The sequence below is a fragment of the Mytilus galloprovincialis genome, chromosome 6 (assembly GCF_965363235.1).
Source record: "Mytilus galloprovincialis chromosome 6, xbMytGall1.hap1.1, whole genome shotgun sequence".
In the NCBI taxonomy this organism is placed as follows: domain Eukaryota; kingdom Metazoa; phylum Mollusca; class Bivalvia; order Mytilida; family Mytilidae; genus Mytilus; species Mytilus galloprovincialis.
In genome coordinates, this window is record NC_134843.1 from 43,762,497 (window position 1) to 43,783,360 (window position 20,864).

Here is a 20,864-nt window from a genome sequence, read left to right on the forward strand (position 1 = left end):
TTTTTTACATTGAGAGAGCTCTCAGAACTCTTCCGACACAAAATATAAATGTGAAAACATACATGACGCGGACATCCTCAAAAACGCAACCAAAGACAACGGAAGACAAACCCCACCATAAAATCGGGTTGATTTTCGATGCTCCGGAGTAGTAAACAGATCCTGTTCCACACGTTGCCGTCATCAGTGAAACATATAATCTTTTTGAGCAGCAACCCTCCATCAAAGAAATCTTAGTAGGAAATAAAAGCTCTGGAAAATCGTATCAACTAGGAGATATATACTCCTTATGCAAGAGCTTCTTAAATATTGATACATAAAAAAGGAAAGTTCACAATTTTGTAGCTGAAATCATCTCATGTGTCGTAAAATTTTTGTTCTCAACCGACCATCACTGTGCAAATGTTTTAATACTAGAAGATACTAAGATTGTATGTATTATGATAATTTTGGAATTTTTAGTATCAACATCTGATTTACGTCGCCTCTACGGCATGTAGTTTCACAATAACGTTAAGGCCTTGTTTGCTTGCTGATAGCATTGATAATAATAATTCAGAAATAGGTTTCATGAAAACCCAGCAAAATAACGTTGTTTGCAAGGACACTTATTTGAAAGTTTAAACATTCCTATTGAAAACAAGTAAAAGAGTCTTTAAAAAATATAAATGTACATAGATAAGTATCGTTCAGGTTTTATAGCCAAAACGGGTCAGTTTGTGTCTTTCTTTTTCTTCAGCTTCTTGAAGAGGACCTATAATTCCTCAACTGTCATTTAAGTCATTTTCAAAACAGAAACCCATATATTTAAGTTTATTTTCTTATTTTTTATTATGCACTTAGGCTTTGTCGTACAGTACATGTTTCAAGTTGTATTGCTCATACCTTTTTTCCTGAAAAACTGTTCAGAAGACTCTGGGCTCATATTAGGAATGTACATGTGGTAAAAATTGCAAATGTCATTCCATTTATGTATCTATGATGGTTTTTTTTTTTCTCTCTCAAAATATTGTTATTGCCCATGAACTTGTCCTACCTTTAAGATCTTGAAACTTTTTTATTTTACTTTCGTGTTCATGATTTCGATTCGCAAACCAGACCAACGACTGCTGTTTGGTGTTAAGCCTATTTTCACAATGATAATAAGATACGTGTACCATTTACATTTAAATTCAAGCATAATGCAAAGGATAACAATAGTTAAATTAACGTTATTATGTTATATATAAATCACTTACCTGCACACAAAATACTACCAAAATATCCAGAAATTACAAAAATTAAAAAACTAATCATTATCCTTAAATGTTTCTACAATTCATTGTAACTCATCATTCCACTTGTTTGTGTTAGTATTGCATTATTGGTATTTAAATAAATAAATCATATACAGATCGTGAGTCCAAAGTCGCAAGGGAATCTTTGTAATTATATGTTTGTTTTTCGTTGACATACCAATGTAAATCTCATAGGCACACTTAATCATTTGATATCATCATACTTTTCAAGTAATCGATCCATTTATATGCAGAAAAACAAATCTAATAAAAATAAATTCTATTCAACTTTTACGTTTTGAACATGTTTTGATATTTAAAACGTATAAATCATTGGGATTTTAATCATATTTTAATATTTAATAAGCAAATTTTCGATTTTGAAATTAAAATTTTTATTGTACTCGATTCATTCTCTTCCACTGTTACAAGGCCATTCCCATTTATCATTTCTAACAATATGATAATTATATAATAAAACATGGTACCCTATGAAAGGACATTTTGGAAATAAACCATTCAATAATTCGTATGCATCCAAATGCATCATACAAATAATTTTTCTCTCTCAATAAATCGATAATTTGAAATATTTATATATGTCTCTTTCTGTGGCTTTTAAAACTTAAAACGGAACGTGTTCTTAATATTTTGATTGCTTACATCTTATTTGTTGTATCTTAAAATGCTTCTGATCTTGCTCCTAATTCTTTTTTTTTAAATAAAGATAAAAAGATAGTTCTGATCAATAACATTATAATTATATACAACTTTTAAAAATTTGACTCTACGTCAAACACAAGATACGACCATCGCAGTCTTAACCCATTAATCACTTTAGTTAAATAAAGTTAGTCATGTTCAATAAGTTGTCGACCAACCTAATTGATCTCGTTAGTTATAAATTAATTAGTTGAAACAGTTTTTACAGATATGTTTTCATCACACAAGCTAATTAAAAAGCATCAAAGGTACTCAAATAAAAAGTGATTGTTTTTTTTTTCATATATCCTATCTTAAAATCTTCACCTGATCCAAAACAATACTCATCACTTCAATAAATCAAAGTAGAGTATATAATGCATATACATTTTGTAATTAGAAACGAAAAGAACAAACAAAAATCACAGGTGAAATACGATGCTCGGTAAGGGAAACAGTTCGTTTTTTATGTGTTTTGTCATTTAATTTTGCTATGTGATTATGGACTTTCCGATTACATTTTCCTCTGAGTTCAGTATTTTTGTGATTTTACTTTTTTCTTGCATCAATAGCCAACGATCAATTTTACTAATTCATTGTATCTGAGAAGGAGAAAAGTCGTGACTTTAAGTGTTTGTTTCTCGGCCTTTGACCCCAATGCTTTCAAAAAGATCGTCGTAAAGTGTATTGAGGTTGTACAATAGTTCGACTTATCCGATAATCTGTGTGTTTAACTTTGAGTCTGACTTACCCCAATGTTTAACGTTAATTTCTTTGGTAAGCTACAACGGACTCACATTTTCATAATGTTCATAAACGAAAGTAACTGTGTATTTACTGTCTGCCTTTTCTAAGTCTTTTGAAGACGAAAAGACTGCCTGACTTACAAAAACAAAATAATCCTGGTATCAATGATGAGTATATTTTGGTAAAAAGGAAGATAATTCCATTCTTTAGGGGCAGATTGAGAGTGAATGTTCATGCTTTTTTACAGGTATCTTACATTGTTTAGTTGTATATTTTCGAGAGTATCCGTCAATATGGATTTTTACGGCTCCAGTCGTGTTCATTGCAATCTTTTTGTGGGTTATCACCATTTTTCTACTTCTGTTTGGGTTTGTGTATTGTTGCTACCGCAGCTCTATTGGAACCCAATTTATAGTCTTTATGTTTTTTTCTGCTGCTGTTTAAATCTTATTTTTGTAAATGAAGATTAAAAAGAGTTAAATACGGACTAATTGGGAGTTGATAGTCAGGGATGTGATGGTTTTTCGGGATTTTTACAAAAAAATAACGAACTCTGAAGTAATTTCAAAAAGGATGAGTCCACAAAAAAATTTACAAAATCAAACGTCAAAAAATGTAAAAACAAAAACCCATCTGACTTTGGACAGACATTTTCCGAAGAAAATGTTTGGTTGTGGGTAATACCTGGTTTATAGCTAGATAAACCTTCCACTTGTATCTTTTTATTATATAGTTTCTTTATATTGAAACAATTGAGTGAGCAAACACAACATACATAATAGGTTAATGTGACAATAATTTGGATCCAGCAGCCAAAAATGTGTAAACAAACATCACAGTCATACAACACAATAGACCACTTTCGAGTTCATCCGTCACCGGAAAAAACTCGTCAACAATACGCGCCTTTATGACGTCATTTACCAGTTAGAGGGGGTCGCCTGTATCCCTGCACTATTTACGTTCATCAAGCGTCTTAGTGATCGTCATTGTGCATGATAAACTAGAAATAATGGTTGTTCTGTAGGTACTTAATGACAATTCCATAATGACAGCAATGCTGATTGTCAATTTTGAGAATTCAATTTGCCGAATAATTCGTACAATATAGAATTATAGTTTTCCAACCACTCGCTCAACATTGGAATGGAAGTGACGACGCCCCTAAACGCACAAATGACGTTCACTAAAACCAGAGTTTTTGACGGAAATGCATCGAACTTGAAAGTTGTCTATTGACAAAATAAATCAAACTAACATACAATTAGTCCAACAAAGACGCCAACACACACAAAGGTTGTAGTTTATTGTAAATTTTGTACTTGATATTAACCTCAGTAAAAAGTTTTTGTCGTCGAAAGCACTTTCTCAATAAAATAAAAAATGCAGTTTCTTGTCCCCTTGTTGTAGAAAAACATTATCAATTGTTTGTAGTTTAATACTACCTTATATTCAACTTACAAATACCTTTCTATGTCAACTTCCAAATAGTTTTCATGTAAAATACCAAAGTAAGTAAATAAAGCCTCAAGATTGTTTCATTGTCAATACATATAAAGCACCAACGTATGACATACGCTTCCATGATTGCGCAATCAAATTCTCTTCAAAATGTCTTTTGCGGTGGTTATCGTCTATTATTATAGACAACGCTCATTGCAGAGTAAATTTGGCTAGTCCGATGCACTTTTCTGGATTATACTGCATCAGAAACGTTTAACCCGACATATTTATAGACGAGAATGCATAAATATTTAAATTTTAGTGGAGTCTTGTGACCAAAAGAAACCTAGTATAACTTATTTTTCCGCCTGAGGTAAGCTTTGCCTAAGGAAGTTTCTTGATAAATTCTTAATTTGTCAAAGGGGAACTTTAGGAAAATATATCAAAATCATGTTAGTATTTTAAAAGAACAAACTCTTGAGCTGATGACACCCTCTGGAACAACAGCAGCCCACCATTCAATAGTATCGATAACGATCCATTGAAAACGAAAAACCACGATATTTGTACTTATATTTTAAGTTTCAGCTTTTATTTTTTTATATCTGCTGATTGCTGAGCTAATGATATTACTTAGTGAGGGTAAGGAAGACCAGTACAATAACGTTCCGAACACATTAATTGTGTTTTTGGCAATAGTATTTTTTCAGTCTGTCCTTTTGCGGATTATTATCAAAGAAATGTACATCTATTTACAAGAAAACAAGTCAGTGCCAAAGTCTCTACAACTCATAGAATGCTTGTTTGCTGCTTGACCTATGCTTACGCCAAGAATTAAATGGGCTTTTCACATGTCTTTGTCTATTAGATGTTGGACTTGATTATTCAACAGATATGTTCGTTTTATTCGGTTCTTACAGGGATATTGATGATACTTCCTTTTTACAACAAACTGTTAGGTAAATTAAAGATAATTAAACTGTTCTAGTGGAACATGCAGCCAAATGGAAAAAAACAACAACATAAATCACTGGGGACTACGAATGGCTGGCTGTTATTAAAATCTTTAGTCAAGTTATGTTTGTTCTTTTTTATTGATTATATCTGTAAGCAGTTACAATCGGCAAATTGCAACATATGCTATAAGATTTAACACGTAAACAAACTGAAGGGCACTGAATAACAAAACGTGTTTGTGTGATTGTGTGATTAAATCGCTTGTGGTAATCTTGCTGTTGCATGTATTAAGAAGCCCAATAGCAAATTGGATACCTGGATATGTTTGGTCTGAGAAAACTGGCTTAATAAAGTTTGTTCACTTTGTAGCGTTGAATTTGCAGTCATACCAGCCTGGTTAAGTAAGGTAAATCTAAAGTATAAAAAAGACGATGTGGTATGATTGCCAATGAGACAACTATCCACAAGAGACCAAAATGACACAGACATTAACAACTAAAGGTCACCGTACGGCCTTCAACAATGAGCAAAGCCCATACCGCATAGTCAGTTATAAAAGGCCCCGATATGACAATGTAAAACAATCAAACGAGAAAACTAACGGCCTTATTTATATATAACAAAAATATGAACGATAAACAAATATGTAACACATAAACAAACGACAACCACTGAATCACAGGCTCCTGACTTGGGACAGGCACATACATAAATAATGTGGCGGGGTTAAACATGTTAGCGGGATCCCATCCCCCTAACCTGGGACAGTGGTATAACAGTACAACATAAGAACGAACTATAAAAATCAGTTGAAAAAGGCTGAAATCATCAGATGGACAAAAATACAAGTGGACGTGGCCGGGTACTTGTACATCCCGACAACATCCGTACACATCCAACATTCAATGGATTTAGTGTAAAGACGTGTAAAGACGTCATAAACAGTCAGAGAAAAACATGACCTTGTGCAATGCCAAGTTACAGGTATCGACATATTGTAGATCCATGAATGTGTATATGTAAATAACATACTAATTAAAGCAATACTTAGCAGAACCACACTTGTTTTGCATGCTCGAAATCACCGGACAAAAACTATACAGCGACTTGTTAAAATGCATATTTTTGAGTTTATAAAGTGCACCCTTGCTTCTAGTGGCTATAAATTATCTGTCCTAGGTATGTCACCTGTTCTCAATTCATTTGCTAATTATCTATCTTTGTTGATTCATATACATATAGTAAAATAAAACACGAATTCCAAAATACTGATACGTTAAGCGGGTTTTATAAGATTGAAGTAAAAAACTAACGTTGAGTTAGTATTTATATTGGTTCTGAATATACATTTCCCTACAAAACGTTCGATTTGACAAGCTTAAGATAAACAGGACTAAATATATTGGGGGGGGGGGGGGGGCATGATTCCTGCGATTCGTCCTTGCATCCTGTGAAAGTGAAGACCGATACCGTAATAAGAATCATATTGTTCATTCCCTGCAACGACCTATTAATTGTAAATTATCTATCTTGTAAGATACTATTTTTGAAATTACCAGCTCATCTGTTGTAAAATTATACCAAGAAAAAAATACCATCTAAAATGTTTAATTTGATAGTCAAAATTTACAGATTTGTTTTTAATTAGCAACAGTTGAATATTTATGAACCAATTTCGAATAATGACTTCCAGTGCCTACTGTTGTTCAACTAAATACTGCATATCAAAAATATCAATAAAATTGGATTAACTCTGCGGAAATACGTCATGACTGCATTGTAATACCTAGATCTCACCAGGTAGATATGAAAGTTGGGTCAAAATGAAAAGAAAGACCAGTGTTCGCTGTTGAATTAGTGTCGATTGCAATTACTTGAAGGCAAATTATCTATCAAACTTATTAGGCCATATCCATTTCATATCTGCAGTATAATTCCATATTTCATGATTTCTTTAGGTAGAACAATAAGATGATTTATAGCACTGCTTGACAATAAACTGATTGCGAACTAGACGCTAAGTTCCATATTGAGAAAATGTTACAAAAGGTTAAATTTCTTAGAAGGAGCTATTCATATATTTAAAAGTCAACTAAATGCATTAGTTTAATATGATCGATTTCAATAATGTGGGTTTCTTTTTATTTGTTTTCAATGTAAATTCCTACACATTTCTAAAAAGACATTTATTCCACTGATTATAAAAGGGCTGTTATGACTGTATAGTTGTTTCTATATCTAGTTTTTTCGTTTTTATCGATTATTGAAATAATATAAATGATATATATTGAGCCAAAAAAGTTTAGCAACAATTTTTTTTTTTAATTTCTTTTTTGTTGTTTTTGGAAAATAATTACTTAAACATCATTGATATAATTCTTAGCTTTACCTGTACTTAAACAGTCGTATTTTTTTCCTGGTGATTGATTTGGTACTATTTCAGCTTTGCACGTGTAATTGATGTTTGACCTTCCGTTCCTGTACTTTCAAAACGGTATTAAAAATTTCTTTTCCACTAACGTTCAGAAACACACTATTGGTAAGAAAAACACATACACCTTTAAACAAATTGCGTTGGGCATCAACCAGGCTAAACCCAAAATGACCGTCAAAAAGGTCCTGGAATGGTTGATGTCGGAATGAGTGTTGCTGACATCTTGGCTCGATTTAATGTTTTAAGGCAACAGTTTAGAGACTAACAAGCAGATATCAAAAAATTAAAACTGCACAGGATAGGTCGATATCTCGTAGGCTGAACTATCGTCATTGGAGGAGCGATACCTTTGCTTTACGTCAACAAGTGATAATTTTTTTTCCGACCACAAAAGTGGTGCATGACTAAGGACAGCTGCTGGTGTGCCTGCCAATCCTTCATTGGTGCACTTAGGGCATGGCTGAGAAATTGGTTTCGAATAACACTATTCTCATGTCCGCATTTTGACCTTCCCGCGCTCCGTACAAAGAAAATTAAAATGAATGTGAGTGATAAACATTCATGTTGCTTCTGACATGTCATAATTTCGTTGTGTTATTATTAAAATTACATGTTGTTATGATTTGGTAATAAAATAAAATTTCACTTTTTTGTTGCTAAACTTTTTTGGCTCAGTATATATAAAATAAAAGTGTATTGAATTAAAAACTAATATGAATAACGCAAAATACGATGCTCTGTTGAAAATATTCTCCGTTTTGCGCCAATCCTTATACTAATATAATGTCAAGACAATACACTTGTGTTGTCTGTATACTGCTCTCTAAAGATGAAATATTAATTTTGTTTGACTGGTTTTGCAGTCTTGTTTTCTATAATTTGTATCATACGTTTGTATAACTATCACTGGAAAGATACAATATGATGGTCAAGTAGTCACCGAGGATATTGTTTACTAGCCAGTTATTTGGTACCAAGATGATTTAAACTATATGTTTTGATTTGTTACCTGCATAGCATATACTACGCAACTGTACCAAACATCAGGCCCAATAATTGATCATAGACTATCTTTTGCAATTGTTTGACACGTGTTTAATGTTATTTATCATGATTATGATCTTTTCTACTGCCTCGTATATCTTTTCTCAGAAATAGTTTTGAAAACGTCTTTTTAAAATCATTTTTCTTTTGAATAGTTCTTCAAAAGAAATAACAAGAAAATAATGTTTCACGCAATTGATCAATATAACAATGGAAACAGAAACAGAATCAATATATTTTAGTAAAATGGTTTCAATAATTTAGAAGCAGATAATTGTATTAATTTTAACATGTAAAGATTTTCCCAATAATCCAGGATAACTTACATATAAGAATTAAAAGTACATAGCTTCATTCTTGTAGTGTTTGAACAGTTATATCTGTGTTGTTATTGCTGTAGTTATTAATTGAACAGTTGTCGTTTTTCCGTTTGAAAGATCACGAGAGCCATAGAAAGACAAGTCCTCAAAACTAAAACTGTATACTTCTGTTACATGAAGAAGAAGTAATTCTATGACAAAACAATTTTTGCCAAAATGTGCGCATATGTGTGTTTGTGTGCTTGTGTTTTTCCTGCTCCTCCTACCCTAGATTTACTATCAAAATCGCGCAACTAGTACTAACACAACAGAGACACACACAGGGTTATTGTCTCGGGTAGGTTTTAAGCTTTCTTACAAAAAAAAATATAAAAAATATATCAATTCAAAGAAAGGCAAATGATACCAAATGGAATCAAACTCATAAGTCAAAAATGAAATGACAACGCCATTGTAAAATAAGAAAATGACCAACAATTTTACAAAAAAACACAACATAGAAAACTAAAAACTCACCTCACCAAAAACCGGGGTGATCTCAGGTGCTTTGGTAGAGTAAGCATATCATGCTCCACATGTGCCACATGTAAACAGAGACCCTGTGATAGGTAGGTCATATTCGGGAAAGGGAGGACGGGACTGAACATAGTTACGATAATTGGAACATATCCATCGTCATCTGTGAAACAGATATTGTAAACCGGTCAACCAACTCGTTATGTCGTCCGTAAAATTTACGATTATACAAATCTATTGTGGCAAGATAGGGGCATTTTATAATTTTTGCGACTTTTTTTTTAAACAAAAACTAAAACCTTTCTGATTTTCGATTTATGAAATATTACGAGGTTTTAACAGGAAATGGCCGCTCCGACGACCACACATATCAGATACTTTTTATTCAGTGTAAAGTATTTTGTAATAATGCTAAACTGTTAATTTCCCAGAAGAACATAGTTTGCTCAAATTCTATTCCAATTTAAACAGTTTTACAAGGTAAAATAAACATTTCACAGCCAGCGTTCTAACATCGCGTGTCATTGCTAAAAATAACATCATCGTATCAACAGCTCTTTTAACGTTTATGTGTTCTATTCCAAATATATTCTATTATTCCAAACAATATTATATGTGACATTTGGATATTTCCAAAAGACACTATATACGTTTCACATGTTCGCAGCGCTTTAAAGTATAAAAGAGATCGAATCAAGTGTAAAGGGGTTCTTAAAGAAAAGAAAAAAAACGAATGATTATCACACCGACAAATTTAAAGCATTTATTTTACATGGCTCTGTACTAGTATATTCCGTCCTTGTGTTGCCGTTTTATGATAATTTATGTATGCTTATCTTCCATCTTTTGCTAATATGCTTTGCCATTTGATAAGGCACTTACCGTTTTGATTTGTTTTTAATTTTTCCTCGGAGTTCAGTATTTTTCAGATTTTACTTTTTACAGATTGTTATTAGTTGAAAAACAACACTTGTGTCTCTTTGTACACTTATGAATGTTGGTTTTCATGTATAGCAATATTTTTCCTTCAATGATGAACTTTATTTTGATACTGCCTTATTTGATGTAAGCTAGAGTTTATTCAAAAGTAAAATCAAAAAAATACTGAACTCCGCGGAAAATTCAATCGTAAAGTCCTTAATCAAAAGGCAAAATCAAATAACAAAACAGTTTTTCTACCATTGACGGCGAGCGAAACTATAAAATTTTTGACAGGCAATGTTTTGAAAGGTTTAAAGTTTATACTGTGGTATACTAGTGTAATGGGTAGAATAGTCAAATCAGTACTTATATTAACACTTCATTCTCCTCTGTCTGTTTAATCAATAATTCAAGTGACCTGATCTCCAGCAAATAACGTTTATCAATCTTGTTATTCTAGAAGAAAAATCTATCTTCAAAAGCGTTTATGATACTATTGATCAATTTATATTCAGTTGTTTATGACTGATAATGCAAATCCCTAATTCACAATATTTAAATCCGTGACTCTGCTTGAATGATCAGTATGAAATGAATATTTGATCAAAACGATATACTAGTACTGTTCCTTGTTTTTTTTTTACTTTAATATACATCAGTTACGATTGCTTCAATTAAACTGAAATCCACTGTTGAGAAATGTTTAAGTTGAATGAATAAGGTTGGTACCGTATATGAAATATAAGCAAATGCTGACTATGTTCAACTACCTAGATATAGGAAGATGTGGTATGAGTGCCAATGAGACAACTCTCCATCCAAATAACAATTCATAAAAATAAACCATTATAGGTCAATGTACGGCCTTCAACACGGAGCATTGACTCACACCGAACAACAAGCTATAAAGGGCCCCAAAATCACTAGTGTAAAACCATTTAAACGGGAAAAAAAACGGTCTAATATAAATAAAAAAACGAGAAACGAAAACACGTATAAATTACATAAACAAACGACAATTACTGTACATCTGATTCCTGACTAAGGACAGGTGCAAACATTTGCAGCGGGATTAAACGTTTTAATGGTACCAAACCTTCTTCCTTTTTCTGAAACAATAGTATAACATCACAACATAGAAAATCACACGATAAAATATCAATTGGAAGGCTTAACTCAATCAAAAAACGTAAATTAACACACTAAGAACGAATAAATTTGATCTGCGATACCTGAATGCAAATACATAGTTCATAAAATATAAAGGACAAACATTCAAGGCCAAAATGCAAACAAACAAGTCCAAACAAAGTCATGGCAAGACACCACCGCGAAATATTTAACAACCCTTAAAAGATAATCACTTTTGAAAAATTTATAAGATATACAGGTAAATGAAAAATAACTTTGACGTTTTAGGTGGACTACTTCTGTGTATATAAAATCTTCCAATAAGGAATACCAAGAAAGTTCTGTAATATAAATACCTAATTTTACACTAGATAAAAGAGGGACGAAAGATACCAAAGGGACAGTCAAACTCATAAATCTAAAACAAACTGACAACGCCATGGCTAAAAATGAAAAAGACAAACAAACAACAGCACACATGACACAACATAGAAAACCAAAGAATAAACAACACGAACCCCACCAAAAAACTAGGGGTGATCTCAGGTGCTCCGGAAGGGTAAGCAGATCCTGCCTGCTCCACATGTGGCACACGTCGTGTTGCTTATGTGATAACAAATCCGGTAAATACTCTTATTCGGTAGGTCACATTCATGAAAGGGAAGGGGATTGTAGTTACGACGTAAGGAACATATCCGATATCATTTGTGAAACGGTTATTCCATAACGGTCAACCAACTCGTGATGGCGTCCGTAAAATTAACGAAGGGATGATTTCAACTTCACCATTTGGAACTCTTGGTTTAATAGCTTCCTTGTGAGCAACAACCCTCTATCAAGAAAATCATGATAGGAAATGCAAGCACGGGAATATCGTATCAATTGGGAGATGTAAACCCCGTATGCAGGTGCTGCTGGAATGTTGCTACTTAGAAATGGAATGTTCACATTTGGAAAGCTGAAATCATCTCTTTTGTCGTAAAGTTCTGTTTTTAACCGACCCTCATTGTCAATTTCTAGATGTAAGTCAATATATGAGGCCAACTTAACTGTATCTGTAGTATCCTTTATCTGTAGTTCAATGGAATAGATTCGTTCAACATAGTCACCAAATTTTGTATGATTTCGTGAGAGAACATAATCTATATAGCGGAACGTAAAGTTAAAGGATATTGCTAACTTCTTATCTTTCTTTCTAAGAAGTTCCTGTATGAAGTCAGTCTCATAATAATTAAGAAACAAATTGACAAGAAGAGGGGCACAATTGGTTTCCATTGGAATTCCGACAGTCTGTTGAAAAACACGTCATCAAAACGTAACAAATATGTTCTAAATTTTATGGGTATTCAACGTGCAGAAAGTTCGACACTCTGAACACGGGTTCTACGGATTCAACAACTATATTTTGATCAAACGTTCCTTCATATTTACATATCGCATACAGCTAAAGGTCGACTTCGAAGTTTGCTTTGACTGCAACACGGGGTAGGTGAACCACGGTCTCTTCTTGTGCATTATCTTGGATAATTCTTTACAGAATCCTGAAGAACTTGAAGATAATGTTTCCAATTTATGGATCATCATCGCTTTTATGTTTTGCAGAAATGTGTTTATTACAATGCAGGTAAAGATTTCAGAAGACGCACATGAACCTTTGAAGAATAAATTTGAGTAAAAAGTACTAAAAACTAAATCAAATGACATTTTTAAAATGGTAAAGCTGTGAAATAAATACAGGGAAAAGTGTTTTATCTTTGAATAAATGATTGTAGACTACATTTTAAATTTTGAAATCTAGAAATCTAGAAAAAAAAACCTCCTACCTGTCCCAACAAGGAAAATTAATTTATATGAAACGAAATATTATGTAAAAAATCAAATTATATGCGTATAAAGAATGTAAAGATAGTAATGTTTTTCTAAAAGAAAATCTAACCAAAGAACTTCATCAAAAACCAACACATGTTTCTCCCTGTCACATTCTGTTTATATTTTTATATGTGCATTTTGCATCTTGACGTCAGAGGCCCGTAATGTAGTGGTTGACGCTTGTTGTCGTAAATCATTTTTGTTTTTTGTTTGTTACTTTGTACATAAGTCATGATTTGGTTTTCTCAAGCAATTGATTTTACATTTTGTAATGTCAGGCCTTTTATAGTTTACTAATCGGTATTGTTGAAGGCTGTGCGGTGACATATTTTTACCAACATCGACGTTATTTGGTCTCTACATGCTGTTTAGTTGAGGCACATAAACATGCTCAAGGTAATCATCATGCTGATAAAGAAACCTTAGAATAAAAGTTATTTTGCATATGTCAATGATTAGGCAGCAGGTAATATGGGTTTTGTTTAGGGGACAGCTGAAGTCTGCCTCCGGGTGCGGTGATTTTCTCGCATGGTTGAAAACCCATTGGTGGCCTTCGTCTGTGTTTGCTCAACACAAGTATGCGATAGTATTTTACAAGATAAACACTTTGTACTTTGAATAACGGAGAAGAATTTTGGCAGATATATTATGAAGCCCTTTAGTGGAAATACCTGGATGGATAGACGGAATATATTTTGCCCAACCCCTCCGCACTACAGTCACTACTCTTCTGCCAAATACATTATTTATTGGATGTTTCAACGCGTTCATATACAATGTAGATGATGCTGTTCTGTTATTCTGTACGTGATTTCATAAAAACAATGTAGTTGATACTTAGTAGTACTTTATAGATTAATATAATGACCTATTGCTTTCTACGGACGTCATGCATTTGATTTGATGATACTACGTTCGCCGCTTTTTAAAAACACTAACAGATTTGCCATGATTACTTATGACTAAGATGTCTTTCGATTCAATGCAAAAATCAAATCCAGTAATATTAGAAACGTCATTTGCAACATTCAATATCACAGTACTTTTACTTCCATCATGTCCGTCTTGACACATCTTAAAGACACAATTGTATTTACTGCTACATGAAAACACGTCACCATTATCATTGACAACCATACCTATTGCATTCAACAGATATTTATCACGATGGATGGATCTAGATTTTCCGTCCGGACCAATAACGTTAATTTCAGGTCGTATAGCAAGTGAGCAGTAAATATGTCGGTCTTCGCATAAGAAGATGTCCCTTGGATCGAAATTAACTTTCATTTCTCGGATGATTTGGCCATCTATATTAACTAATGTTAACTTGCGGTGGCTACTTACACAAATAAGTTCTTTTGAGCACGATATTGCATAGAAACTGCCTCGTAAGATTTCTTGGCCCGATTTAAGTGGTTTTAGTGAAATAAAAGCTACACCTTTTTCATTTAAAGTAACAACCCCTTTTCTATCGAACACAGCTACTCTTTGAGGTTCATACTCTAATTCTAATTTGTCTAAACCAGACCCGTCAGTTTCACAAACGATAACACATTTTTTATTCATAAAACTTAGAAAGATTTTCCCATCTGGTAAAAAATGTGACTCTAAAACTAATAAATTTTCACCCGGTAATTTATCCATGTTAAATGTTGAAATCATTTGGATGTTATGGTCATCGGGATGAGCAAGACATTGACCTTGTTGGTCAGTTTGTCTAATGGACGGTATAGGTAATGGTTTGTTGGTACACTGTATACTCCCAAATGATGGAATAGTTGTGTTAAATTCGATAAGTTTTTCAAGCGGCAAAAATTCGAATGTATAGACTGTCGCTCGCTCTTGAATATGTATTTCTTGCTCATGGGTTTTTCTGTCTAGCATCTTAATCGTCTGGAACAAATCAATTTCAGATCCTGTTTCTTTCAGATCTGAAATAAAATCACTGTAACCTGTTAATTCTGCACATTCTGCTTCTAGTTTTGATATCTGTTGACCCATAATTGTTCGACAATGATTACATATTTTATCCATTTCTTCAATAAGTTCTTTTTCAATTTTATCGAAATATTCATTAACCTTTTTTCGGAAATCTTTAATAATTGATTTGATTTCTACTTCTTTGTCGAATAAAATAGTGCACGAATTTTTCAATTCAAATGAAATTCTCGACATTTCTTCATTAAGTTGTTTGATTCTTCTCTCTATGTCCTGTAATGATGTTGAAGACTTAACTCCCCTTGATGCTCTATCAATCGGTATAATAGGATCGCAGTTTTGATGCGTCTGCGGTACACATAGACTGCATATTATTGAATCGTGCCGACTACAAAATAAAACAGCTTTTTCATCTGGATGATAATCGCAGAATTTTGATTCTTTTGTGATAGAGGAAAGAAGATAAGCAACGTCTTCTATGAGTACAACTGTATGTGGAGGTTTGAACTGGCGATGAACTCTTGCACACGCTAAGCAAATCTTTACTGAACAGTTTTGACACCATTTTTTTGCATTAGATTTCTTTTCAAATCTCATACAGTTAGCACAATGACTGGTCTCTGTCATATTTCTATAAAAAATGATAAGGATAGACGAGTACATAGATATATCGTAGATTAATGAGCGGTTCTTTCGTTTTCCCCCGTTCAATTCTCTTTGGATGAGTGTAACAAACAAATATAATAAGTTTAAATGAACCACACCAAAATTCAATGGGTTAAACATTGCTGCTCCGGTATAAGATAAATATGTCGTATTTGAAAAAAAGGTTTTCTTAGAACATGCTTACAGACCAAGTCTGATAAGGTTGAATATCAAAACAAATAAGTAGTTTGTGTTCAGTAGAGGAAATGAAGGCGCAGAGAAAGGTACTAAATAGTATATGGGGGAATTTTTTTTTGGGGTAAATTGATAAGTATCTACTTCCTTTTATCAAGCACTGTTTATGATATGTCTGATAGGACAATAAAATACCTTTCATGGATGTATGATCGACTAAAATGTCAGGGGCTATAAAATTATTCTTGTGTTGCCCCAACCATACACACATACATACTAATTTTAAAATCTAAATATCTCAAAACTAAAACTCTTACCTGTTAAAGCCTACAAGGAAGGTTAATTTATATAAAAATAGAAATATTAGGTAAGAAAATAGATGACATGCTTTCCATGCGCACTTGACATGCTTGTATACCCTTTTAAATAGTATTGATCTAAGTACCTTTCTATAAGGTTGAGTCTAAAATCACTTCGTTTCCACCTCAAAATACAAGCAAGTACAGACAAACCCTAGATAAATAATATTCAACAGATCAGAGAAAAATAGGCCAAAAAATATAGAATTAGAAAAAGGGACTTGTAATTTAAAAGAATAGTGAATGATAGGGTGTTAATATAAAAGTGAGCAAACTAATAGGTTTAAAAAACAAACAAATAATGAATCGGAGACTCCGTTCTAGACACTCATAATTGAAACTTATCCTCCCTGAGTAAACCAAAACAATATTATTAATACATAAAAACTTCATACTTGTGATTTTCTCGTAAGTTCCTTTATTAGAAATAAAAGAATATATGTGTATAAAATACAAAATAGAACGTTTAATGGTGAACCAAACAGATACGACTGACATCTTGTATTAATCTAATTTATTTTTGAAAATACTACTCAATTCGTAGGTCATAGCTTATTTTATTAGGGCAAACTGGTGATATACAGTTGTTTAAATTTTTGAACTTTGGTTTCTGATGTGATAGTTGTCGCATTGGCGATGATAGTCAATCTGATTAAACTTCAGATTTATCGTTACTCGATTACTCTGATGTGAATAACGAAATCAGGGCTCAAATTTCATGACACCATGTCTTCTTATCTTTACATGTAACGAGTTTGCACTTTCTGCGATGACAGATCTGTTGAAGATGATAAACATTTTTTGTTGTACTGTAAAGCTTACCATAATTTAAGACTATTATTATTTGAATCAGTGAACCTTGATAGTAATTGTATTGATTATAGAACATTTGCTAGTTTAATGACACTTTATCAAAGACAAACTGCCAAATATTTAAATCTATTTTTCTGTAAAAGAAAGGAACTTCTTTATAAGTAAAAATCACATTGCGTATTGAAAATTTGAACATAAGATCTAAAGTGACTTATAGGTCCAACGGGCCGGGTGTAAATTTATTTAACATTGTATTCTTATTAATATGTAATATTATCAATAATGTCACTCTTACTTACTTACTTGTAACTCAATATACGAAAATTTACAAACTATGTCATCATTAAAAATCTGACATCGACTGTTTTCAGAACGTTTTTCAACGGCTAATCATATACATGTACTCACCTTTGATATATGTCAGATCCTCAGATGTGTACTTGTACAAGTCTAGCGTATTATAGTTTATTTTCAGGGAGATCGTAATGGGAAATTACTTTTCTTACATGTTTTTACTTCCTCAAGTTGCACACTGATGAACATACATCCGTGCATGTATTTAAAGTGTTAAATATGACGAAAAATACCACATTCTTATTCAAATATAGTTCTCGGATTTCATACAATATGGATGGTTTTAGGAAATCAGAGTATAATGGAAAAAAAAATTTCTACGTACATATAGCATATAATTAAAAATTAGCTTGATGATGGACCACAATTATGAAAATCAGATAAAAAGGTTGGTAGGCACCACTTTTATCTTGTGTGAGGCCAACTTTTAACATTGAGATTAAAAAAATCTTATTCTGTACTTTTGAAAAACAATAAAAAAAAAAAAAAAAAAAAAAAAAATCATAGCCTCAAGAAAAATTTCCTATTTAGAACTTGTACGAGTATTTCAAAAACAACTTGAACATTGTATCAACAATAGTATGAACGTTGCAAATTTTAAGATATATGAATTGAATAAAGAATTAGCAAATGAGAGATACTTGGATATAAAATTTCTTTTCAAGGATGTCTCCATATTTGATATATTTAAAGTCTACCTACTGTATTTAAAAAATATTACAGATGTGGGGTTAAAATTGTCGTGAAAACTGGGAAGTTTTGATATTTATGAAATTAATGGAGCAACATCTTAAATTACAATGTAACTCTTTTTGAAACATTACAAATCTGATTGCACACCTACAACGATGTCAAGCCCAGAAATAAATATTCTGAGGTAAAATTTAAAATTTTATTCTAGGAAAAACGTTACAAATATGATTGTACATCAGGAAACTGACAAAATGTCATAACTAAAAAATGTTAAGTAAGTATGTTGATGATATACAAACTTAGATGTTTATCATAAAAATTACCAAAAACAGGAAACTAGAAAATTCGTCTTATGTGACTATACAATGTATGTGAAACACCCCATTTGTTGGTTTTATATAAGATCTTAGCAAAGATATCCTAAACCTGTCGCAACTTCTTTTAATTTTCAAATGGAATTATGGAAAAATATGGATTTACCGAAAAACTCATGTAAATGTAGTATTCGTTACCATAAATTTATAAACGAATTGATTAATTTAAAGGGGCACTAGCTATGAGATGTATAAAAAAAATTATATTAACTTTTATGTTTTGCTTAATCAATAATGTCTTGCAAAAAGTGAAATAATAATTAGCTTTTAGTAGCCAGTATGGCTCAATTTTGTCAAAATAAGCTAAAAAAAAACATTGATCATGAATTATTCACTTGCAAGTGAATGATTCGACCTCATTGAATCCGTATTCATGTGAACTTCAATTTAACCCCTTAGCTTGAGAAGGATAACACGTGAATTGTATGTGTAAAGTATTTAAAGGAAAAGAATATCAACATTGAAAGTGAAACAAAGATAAATCATTCGATCCACAAAAATTCATATACAGGTAAAAAGGATGATAACCATTTATTTTTCATCTACAATATGAAATTCAATAGACCTAGAATAATCCAACAGCAGGAGTTTGCTTAATCTATTCATATCTATATTTTTGTTTGCATCGCTTATATGGTCATCGCATGACTTTAGAGGTCAACTCGATAATTAATTAGATGGCGTGTGAACTACGAAACGAAGCTACCTATTTTCATGCTCATGCCCTGTTTATTATTTATTTTAGATTTTTTATACTTTGGATAAATGTTTAACATTGTTATAAATAAAATATGAGAATTTGATCAAAATCGGTGAACACTAAATTTGACAGCTAGTATTCTTTAGTAACATAATTGGTAAAATTATTATAAAGAATAAGTGTATTTTTTTATAAATAATCTATATGAATAATACACCAATATACATATGAAACTTTGAATACAAAATTGAAAAAAAAAAGAATAAAATAATTCAATACACCTTATCGCTATTTGTCCGCCATTACTGGACATCACACAGGTTCTCGTAAAATTTTGACGTCATAATACAAAATAGCTGACGCAAGAGAAAATTGATTGTTGTATGTCGTCAATAGATCAAGCGGGACAGATTCTCGGGTCAGGCGGGAATAGCGATAAGTTATGTGTCACTGTATCGGTTAAAATAGGGTAATATGAAAAACTCGTGCATTCTTGATATCAATACATCGAATGTTCATTGTTAACAAATCATGATAATAATCAACCAATAAAGATTTATTAATTAGGTAAAAGCAGGAAAAGGAGAACAGAGTAATTATATAATAATAATAAGATATTTTGCAATATTAAAATAAAAAAATGAGTGTAATTAATATAAACAAACGTATGACTATCATAAGACACCTCTCGTGTAGTCATAAGTTAACTTTAACTTTAGGATCAACTTAATAAAGAGATGTCCTAATTAAGGACCACTTTGTGAACCCACTTAGAACTACTATATGTCGTAAGACCATCCTAAGACAGCTTCCGACGTGAAACTGGTCTCAGGATAAAAATTATTTACGCCTGTCGTACGTTTTGTCTACAAAAGACTTATTATCCAAAAGTTAAAAAAAGACCAATAAAGTACGATGTTAAAGATGTTGATGACCCAATATTCCGAATAGATTAACCAACTTTAGCTAGGTAATCTATACCATGGGGTAGAAAATCCGTGTTCCAATCGTAATCACAATCCTGTCCTCTCTACCCATTATATGACCTACCGAATGAGACATATCATCGTGTTTGTTTTAACACACGATGGGTGCCACGTATGAAGCAGGGACTGTTTACCATTCCGGTGCACCTGGTCCGAGTACACAGTTAATAGTCTTTAGTGTGGAAAGTGTGTTACTTGCCAACTTTTTTTTTATACCCCTTCCAAATTTATTTCTCCTTGTTTTATGCCTCATATAGCAAGAAGGGGGTTGAAATGACACTGTAAAAACATTTGGGTCATAAATATTAATGGAAAGTAGTGATAAGGTCCAGCTGAAACAGGTAAAATAATTAGCACTTCGGAAGCTGTCAAAAGATTTCAAGACCCCCTTAACATAAAATCGTCTATATTTTGAGTTAGAGCTGATGAAGTTTTCTATAATT

The 20,864-nt window shown here is 32.3% G+C and overlaps 1 long non-coding RNA gene across 1 annotated transcript; it reads right to left on the minus strand.

The window, feature by feature from the left end:
• Positions 1-14,191: 14,191 nt before the first annotated feature.
• LOC143079657 (uncharacterized) lies at positions 14,192-18,134 on the minus strand. Its single transcript, XR_012979456.1, has 2 exons — positions 17,723-18,134; positions 14,192-15,933 (listed from the first exon to the last, which is right to left on the minus strand). It is a non-coding gene; the product is annotated as an uncharacterized LOC143079657 (long non-coding RNA).
• Between the last annotated feature and the right edge of the window lie 2,730 nt (positions 18,135-20,864).